This window comes from Mastomys coucha, unplaced genomic scaffold, assembly GCF_008632895.1.
Source record: "Mastomys coucha isolate ucsf_1 unplaced genomic scaffold, UCSF_Mcou_1 pScaffold6, whole genome shotgun sequence".
Lineage (NCBI taxonomy): Eukaryota > Metazoa > Chordata > Mammalia > Rodentia > Muridae > Mastomys > Mastomys coucha.
In genome coordinates, this window is record NW_022196912.1 from 72,520,001 (window position 1) to 72,528,059 (window position 8,059).

Genomic DNA, 8,059 nt, shown 5'->3' on the forward strand with positions numbered 1-8,059 from the left:
GGTTTTCTGGAGTCTAACTTCTTGAGGTTTTGTATATTTGGATATTAGCCCTTTATTGGATGTAGGATAGGTAAAGATCTTTCCCAGCCTGTAGGATGCTGTTTTGTCCTATTGACAGTGTCCTTTGCTTTAAAGAAGCTTTGGAATTTTATGAGGTCCCATTTGTCTATTCTTGATCTTAGAGCCTGAGCCATTGGTGTTCTATTCAGGAAAATTTCCCCTATCAAAATGTGTGTGAGCCTCTATTCCACTTTCTCTTCTACTAGATTCAGTGTATTTGGTTTTATGTGGAAGTCTTTGATCCACTTGGACTTGAACTTTGTACAAAGAGATAAAAATTGATCAATTTGCATTCTTCTACATACAGACCTCCACTTGAACCAGCACCATTGTTAAAAATGCTTTCTTTTTTTTTCCACTGGATTGTTTTGGCTTATTTGTTAATGAGTGACCATAGGTATGTGGGTTTATTTCTGGGTCTCCAATTTTATTCCATTGATCTACATGCCTGTCTTTGCACCGACACCTAGAAGTTCTTATCACTATCTCTCTGTAGTGATAAGATGAGGTCAGGGATGATGATTCCATCAGAATTTCTTTTATTGTTGAGAATAGTTTTCGCTTTCCTGGCTTTTTTTGTTGTTCTAGATGAAGTTGAGAATTGCTCTTTCTATCTCTGTGGAGAATTGAGTTGGGATTTTGATGGAGATTGCATTGAATCTGTGGACTGCTCTTGGTAAGATGGCCATTTTCACTGTTAATTTTACCAATCCATGAGCATGGGAGATCTTTCCATCTTCTGAAGGCTTCTTTGATTTCTTTCTTCAGAGACTTAGAAGACAATATTATGCCAATTAGCAACACTCGAAAAATTCACATGAATTTTTATGAATTTGGGGAATAAAAATTTAAGCCTTTGGGGATTGTTTTAGAGAGTCTTCAGCTCTTTAGTCTTCTGAAGAGAGTATTAACCCCCAAAGGATGAAAAGATTTATTTTAGACCATTGTTTCAGTGACCTCAAAAAAAAAATCCTCTGGATCTATTGCTTTGGGTCTAAAGTTAAAAAACAAAAACAAAGCAAAGACAAAAACAAAAACCACCAAGGAGTCAGAGAACAATAAACACCTTATCCAGGAGGCAAAGAAATAGGAGTTAGGCAAGATGTAACCCTTACAAACATTACAAACCCTTACAAACAGTGATCTGCTTCCTACAACTGGGTCCCACTCCCAAGAAAGTTTCTACTACATTCCAGTGCCATCGAAGTATGAATCCATCAATGGATTAGCTCACTGCTGAAGGCAGAGCCTTTATGGTCCAATTACTTTCCAAATTCTCCAAAGCCCCACCTCTGAATAATGTACTGAGTGAAGCTGAATTAAAATATAATGAAGCAATTTCTTTGGCAGAGCGCTGTGAGTAAGCTTAAAATGTCAGACCAGGAGAGTGCAGATAATAGAGCCACTGTAATTGTTGAAGAGAGGAGCTCCATCAAAGAGAAATCTGGTGATCTGCATAAGGATAATGGGAAATGCGCCTTAAGGCCAAGACCCCACCCACAAAAGGCTCCAACTTGTAAAGATTCAATTTTACGTGAAAGGAGAAAAGCTTGCACTGAAATTATCCCTAAGGAAGTTCTTGCTCTTCAATGCACAGGCCTAGGAGAGTACTTCAGTTGTAGTTATTATCCAAGGGGGCTTGATTCCTAGCTGGGAGAATAGTTTAGCAGCATCCTCCACATGGTATTGGTCATGAAAGAGACAAGATTGAGGAGGTATCATAGAGTCTTGTTCCATAATTTCAGAGAAGCTGTCATCTGGCAATGTGTGCCAGGGTAGGAGTCCCAGCAAGAAGCCCTGTGAGGCTATTGCTTGAAGCTGTGAAGGTAAAGTGTAGGTTACAGTGGATGCTCCAGGATATTGGGAATAGTAGAGCCAAAGTCTGCCAAGGAAGGCTGTTGACACAGAGAGGAGCATGCCTGGGACTGCTAACTTTGATTTTCAACCTGACTATAAACTAAAAGCCTGGGAAAATCTATGAGGGATTGTTCTTTTTTGTTTGTTTGTTATAAATTGGATATTTTATTTGTTTACATTTCAAATGTTATCCCCTTTCCCAGTTTCCCCTCTGCAAACCCCCTATCCCATCCCCTTTTACCCTGCTTCTATGAGGGTACGCCCCCACTCACCCACCCACTCCTGCCTTACCACCCTCTGCACTGGGATATCAATCAAGCCTTCAAAGGACCAAGGGCCTCCCCTCCCATTGATGCCAGATAAGGCCCCTTCAGCTTCTTCATTCCTTCCCCTAACTCCTTCATTGGGATCCCTGTGCTCAGTCTGATGGTTGGCTGTGAGCATTTGCATCTGTATTGGATAGGATCGGGCAGAGCCTCTCAGGAGACAGCTGTATCAGATGTCCCTCAACAGAGAAATGGATATAGAAAATGAGTTTCATTTACATAATGGAGTACTATTCAGCTATTAAAAACAATTCACAAAATTCACAGGCAAATGGATGGATCTAGAAAATATCATCCTGAGTGAGGTAACTCGGTCACAAAAGAATACACATGGTGTGTACTCGCTGATACATGAATATTAGGCAAAGAGTGTAGAATGCCCACAACTCGCAGACCCCATGAAGCTCAAGAGGAAGGAAGACCAAAGAGTTGATGCTTCAGTCCTAATAGAAGGGGGGACAATATAATCAAGGGAAGTAAAGGGTAGGAGGGACTTGGAAGGAAGAAAGGAGGGGTGGGGGAAAGGGGAGCAGGATCAGGTATGGGAGGACATAGGGGTGATATACAGAGGGCCAGGGGCATGGGGAACAACCAGAAAGGGGGTAGCAATCAGAAAGTTCCAGATGCCAGGAAAGCAAGAGCCTTCCAGGACCTCTTGGGGATGACATTAGCTGAAATACCCCACAAAGGGAGGGAGAACCTGTGGAGAGTATATCCAGAGGTTAGGCATGCCCTGCCCCCTGCCCCCAGTTGAGGGATGGGGCCACCCACCCATCTCCAAAATTTTAACCCAGAATTGCTCCTGTCTAAAGAAATACAGGGACAAAGAATGGAACAGAGACTGAAGGAAAGGCTATCCAGAGACTGCTCCACCTTGGGATCCATCCCATATGCAAACACCAAACCCAGACACTATTGCTGGTGCCAAGAGGGATTGTTCTTGATTGGGTCATGTGAAGTGTGAAAACCTACCCTAAGTCCAGATCATTTGAGGTTGGAAGATTTACCCTATATCAGGGCATACCGTGTGGTGGTATCCTATGTAAAAGGACACAAAGGAAGCTTCTGCTTTTTTGTCTACTTGTCCTCACTCCCACTGGCAAGTTTATCAATCCTGATGCTGCAGCATTCTTTCACTGGTCTTAGAATCTACTGCTTTGGGATGGCAATATATACGGAAGACCAGCTGAGCTATCAGATTCTCAGCCCTTGTGTCAGGAGACAGCCATTGCTCAACTATCCAGACCATGGGCTGTAAACCACTCTAATACACCCCCCTTTTAATATGGATTACATTCTATCAGTTTTGTTCCTCTAGGGAGTGTTGACTAATACATTGTCAAAGAGGGAGGACATGTGTTTTACAGGTGGGTGTGGAGTGTGATAGGACTATCCAAATCTTTTAAAGCTCAGCCAATTTCATCATTATCTCTAGATCCTAAACACGTTGCTGCAAGATTTGATAGTTTCTAGTGCATTTTGGTCTTGCTTCACTCTAATTATTCTTTGTAAAGCCTTGATTCCTTTTAGAATAAGAATATTTGTTCTGTACTACTATTTGTTGGAAGTATGTAGCTTGTTATTATTTTATAGGTGCTCAGATAAGAGACTTTGGAGTTTTAAAGTGTTGGAACTGTTAATGGCTCTACAAACTTTTGATGTTGAACTGAACACGAGTTAAGATGGCCACAAGCCTTCGGGGCAAAAGGGTGGAAGCTTGTGCCTTGAAAGTGATGTGCTTGGGCGGCAGATTGACAAGGGATGGAATTGTGAATTTAGTGTTGTCAATTTGACAGAATTTAGAATACTGGTTTGGATTCTGAACTATGTACATGCAGAAAGGGGCATAATCAGGTGCATCCTTTGTGCGTCTCTAATTCTTAGCTGTGGATATGATGTGACCAGCTACTTCAAGCTTTGATTTCTCCACCAAGAGGGACCATCTTCTTGAACTATGAGCCAGAATATACCCTGTCTCCCTTAAGTTGTTTTTGCCAGAGTATTTATAACAACGGGAAAAGAAATTAGGACAGAAACTAGGACTTCAACACATGTGACTTTTACAGTGAGGAAGTATGTCATATACAACCAGAATAATTTTTTTTTCTTTTTTGAGTGACAAATAAGAGATGTGCTTCTTTGGGGAAAGATCAAAGTACAAAATTTATAGTGTCACTTTTACTGGATGTGCATGGCTTATAAATTTTAAACCATGAACCATAAAATTTGAAACATCCTAGACTGAGGACCCTCTGTATATATAGCACAGTTTATTTCTCAAAGTACATTCAAGGATGCATACAACTTTATTAATAATTTAAGTTCTATCGCCATGCCTCCTGGGATCTATTTGTATAAAATATAGAAAATAAGAGAAAAACTTGCTTACTACATGTCAAGGACTTTATATTTTAAACTATTGCAGTTACACCATGAAGTTGTTATGGCTAGTATGCCCATTTTATAGATAAAACTGAAGTATAGAGAGGCTGGGAAATTTGCTCAAATCACATATGTAGAGTAAAGACTGAGTAGTTTGGAACCAGGACCACTGAGTTTTATCAGAATTTGACAGGAAGTGGGAAGTAGAGGCACCTAGGCCTCTTTAGTGGTCTTCAGGCAGGGAGGGCATCTATCACCTGAAAAGAAATGTCTTTGGCACCCTCAGAAATTACAGGCTTCTTTATGTTTCAGGAATTTAACATTTTGAACTGTTTGGAATAACCCAGGCAGAGTAGACAAGGAAAGTTTATTAAGTGAGGAAAATTATAGACTAGACCGCCAATGTTAACGCGAGTAATTAGCCTCACAACATAGGAGAGTCCTGAAGCTGGAACTATTCTCTAGAGGCTGAAGTCACCCTCCGAGGTCTCCCTGAGAGTTCACAGGAAAAAGGAGAGAATCTCTGGGAGAAATGGCTAAACACTGACCTTGTGCTCTAACCAGGACAAGGCTTTAAGAGTAATTTCTGCCATTAAGCTCTCCTGTGACCCACAAGCAATAAATGACAGTCTTCTTAAAGCGGCAAAGGCTTATCAAATTCTTGAGCATCAAGCAGGAAAGGACGCAAGCAATTTCTTTACACTTGTAATGTCAAGAGGAGTCACACTTGGAGACCTCTGTCATAAAAGAGGAATTGTTTATGGCTATTGAAAAACCCTCGTGGAACTGTCCATCAAACTTTATGAAATGCGTGAGTTACTTAGTTATCAGCTCTCTGGATCTAGTTTTCTTTCTAAGGCATTCAGAATTCAACCCTTTCCTTACTGAATGGTTTCGTGCTGATAATCAAAAGGCTATTTTTTTTTTTTTTTATCTTTCCTTACCTTTCCTACCTCGTTGTAGTGGACTCTTTCCTTTTTTCCTCCTTAAAAATGATACAAAATAAAGGCTCCTACTCTGAGATGGTAACTCAGCATTTCTCAACACAGGCGTGTGTGGCGTATGTGTCAGAATACCACAATTGCAGCTTATTAAGAATACACATTGGCCAGTGTGGCGGTGCACACTTTGAATCCCAGCACTGAGAAGGCAGACTCCTGCGAGCTAAATGCCAGCCTCGTCTACATACGGAGTTCCAGACCAGTCAGGGTCACATAGTGAGACCCTGTTTCAAACATAAGCAAACATAAACCTCCAACTCATTGCAGGCCTCATTTTGACTGTTTTAAACCAGACGCTGGCTGGAAACAAAGGGATCTGCATCATAGTAACTCACAAGGAAGTTCTGATCCAGACTGAAGAGCAAAGATCTTGTTCTCTGGTTTTCAAGCTTTTACAACATAGGCTTGTGGTTCTGCCAGAGTTTCTGATGCAGCAGAACTTCCTGGAGACTGAAGTTGGCTTTCCTATCCAGTTTCTATTCTGAGTTCTGAAAGCTTTCTGAGAACTCCTGAGCATTGAGAGGTGCTAATTTAATATTTGAATCTTGAGATAACACAAATCAAGATGCAAATTACGTTAATTATTGGGCTCATAAAGACAAAAGTACAACAAAAACATTCCTGAACCTGGCTCTCCAGGCCCTCCTGCAGAGGGTGACCACCTTCATTAGGCTGGCATGTTTGAGTGGCAAGCTGAGAGTCATTCTCTCTGCTCCCAAACCCCAGCTCTTCATTTCTTCAAGGACACTGATTTCTCTCCTTAGACACTCAGTGGTTAGAGCTTGGGCAAGCGGCTCATCTTTCCTAGCACACTCTTAAGTCCTCAGCCATAGGGCTTGTGCCTTTTAAGTTCTGTTTACATGAGACTATAGAAGTATGGTTAGGTTGGCATTCTGTTGGCATTCACCAGATTTTGGTTAATTAAGTGTGAACCATGGCAGGCAAAGGATGCATGCAATTTCTTTACATTCTTGTCATCCACTTGAAGGCTCCTCTTCATGATAATAAAGCTATAGACTCTTCTGTCACTTTGCTCAAGGGGTAAGCAGTATTTGGAGCAAAACTTTTTATATAGGAATTACCAGAATGTAAGGGAAACACGTGACTAAGTCAGTGACTATTGCTGATTACAGAGGGAAATTTCTCTGCTCTGTGTTGTACAGTGTTTCTGGGACTAGCAGTTCACCTCAGGCCTAACCATGGAGATTGACAGAAACAGAAATGCAGGCTCTTAGGCCCCACTGGAAGCTCCTGAGTGAGACTCTGAAGGTACTCTTCAAATCTGGAGGAACACTAAAGAACTGAGAGGAAGGCTCTTTTGACTAAAACACAGGACTTAGAAGTGGTGGTGATTCAGTCCTGGATTGTTTTGTTTTTGTTAATTTTTTTATAGGATAGTCTCTTAATAACTGGGAATATAGCTGGGAGGGGAAGGGTTGTAGCCACCTCAAAGGCACTCATTACAGGAGTATCATGTCATGCCATACACTATTGGAGAAATATAATTAATCTCAGTATTACCATAAATCCAGATACCATTAATGTGGTACGTATTTAGTAAGACATAATTAAACATGTGAAGCATAGATATGGCATCAATACAATATGAGGAGACATTTTCAAAGTTGTTATTCATCCATTTTCTGTAGAATGTGCCAACCAATACATTTCTAGCTCTTGACCTACAAAGATTTAGAAGCAGCCTGGATGAGTTATACAAAGAAAAATTTGTAATACTGAGCACTTCAATCTGTTTCAACTTATAGTAGGAAGAGTCAGTAACCTTTGATACTGGATATTAGTTATGCTGTGTAGCACCACACAATGGCATCTTCTCTGTGAGTTTCATTCATAGCATAACTCATTTGTAAATGAATACAGCATCAAAGGTATAATTAATAGTTTAAATAAATTGTCCAAACTAAGGGAAAGTGTTTATATGCTTTGTATTAAAATGTTTGCCCATAATTTAGGGTTTGGCACATCTCATTACTATACAAATATAAAAGCATTCATTTAAGCTTATTTGAGATTACTGTACTTAGAGTATTGATCCTTCTTGCTCTCCTGTGAGTGGATTATGAAATATTTAATGTGTGAGGCTTACATGGGATATGAACTTTCTAGGTTAATAATATCTCTTTCTTTTTATGACAGTTGGGATTCTTGTGAGGTACTCGTTAGAAAGGTCAGAGGGGCTGCTTTGGATGTGTTCTGTTAGAAGAGGAACAGATCTGTCTTGCTATTGAAGGGGTTTGGAAACTTTGTCTGTCTTGTTCGTTACTGTGGTCTTTTTCATTTCTCTTGGAGGTTTTATGGGACTCAATTCAGCCAAAGAAGAACGGTGCCATTAAAAAGCTATTTAGAATATGGATGACGTTCCTGGCTGCAAACATACTGCTCTCTGAGGCCTTGAAATGCTTAGAACAAATG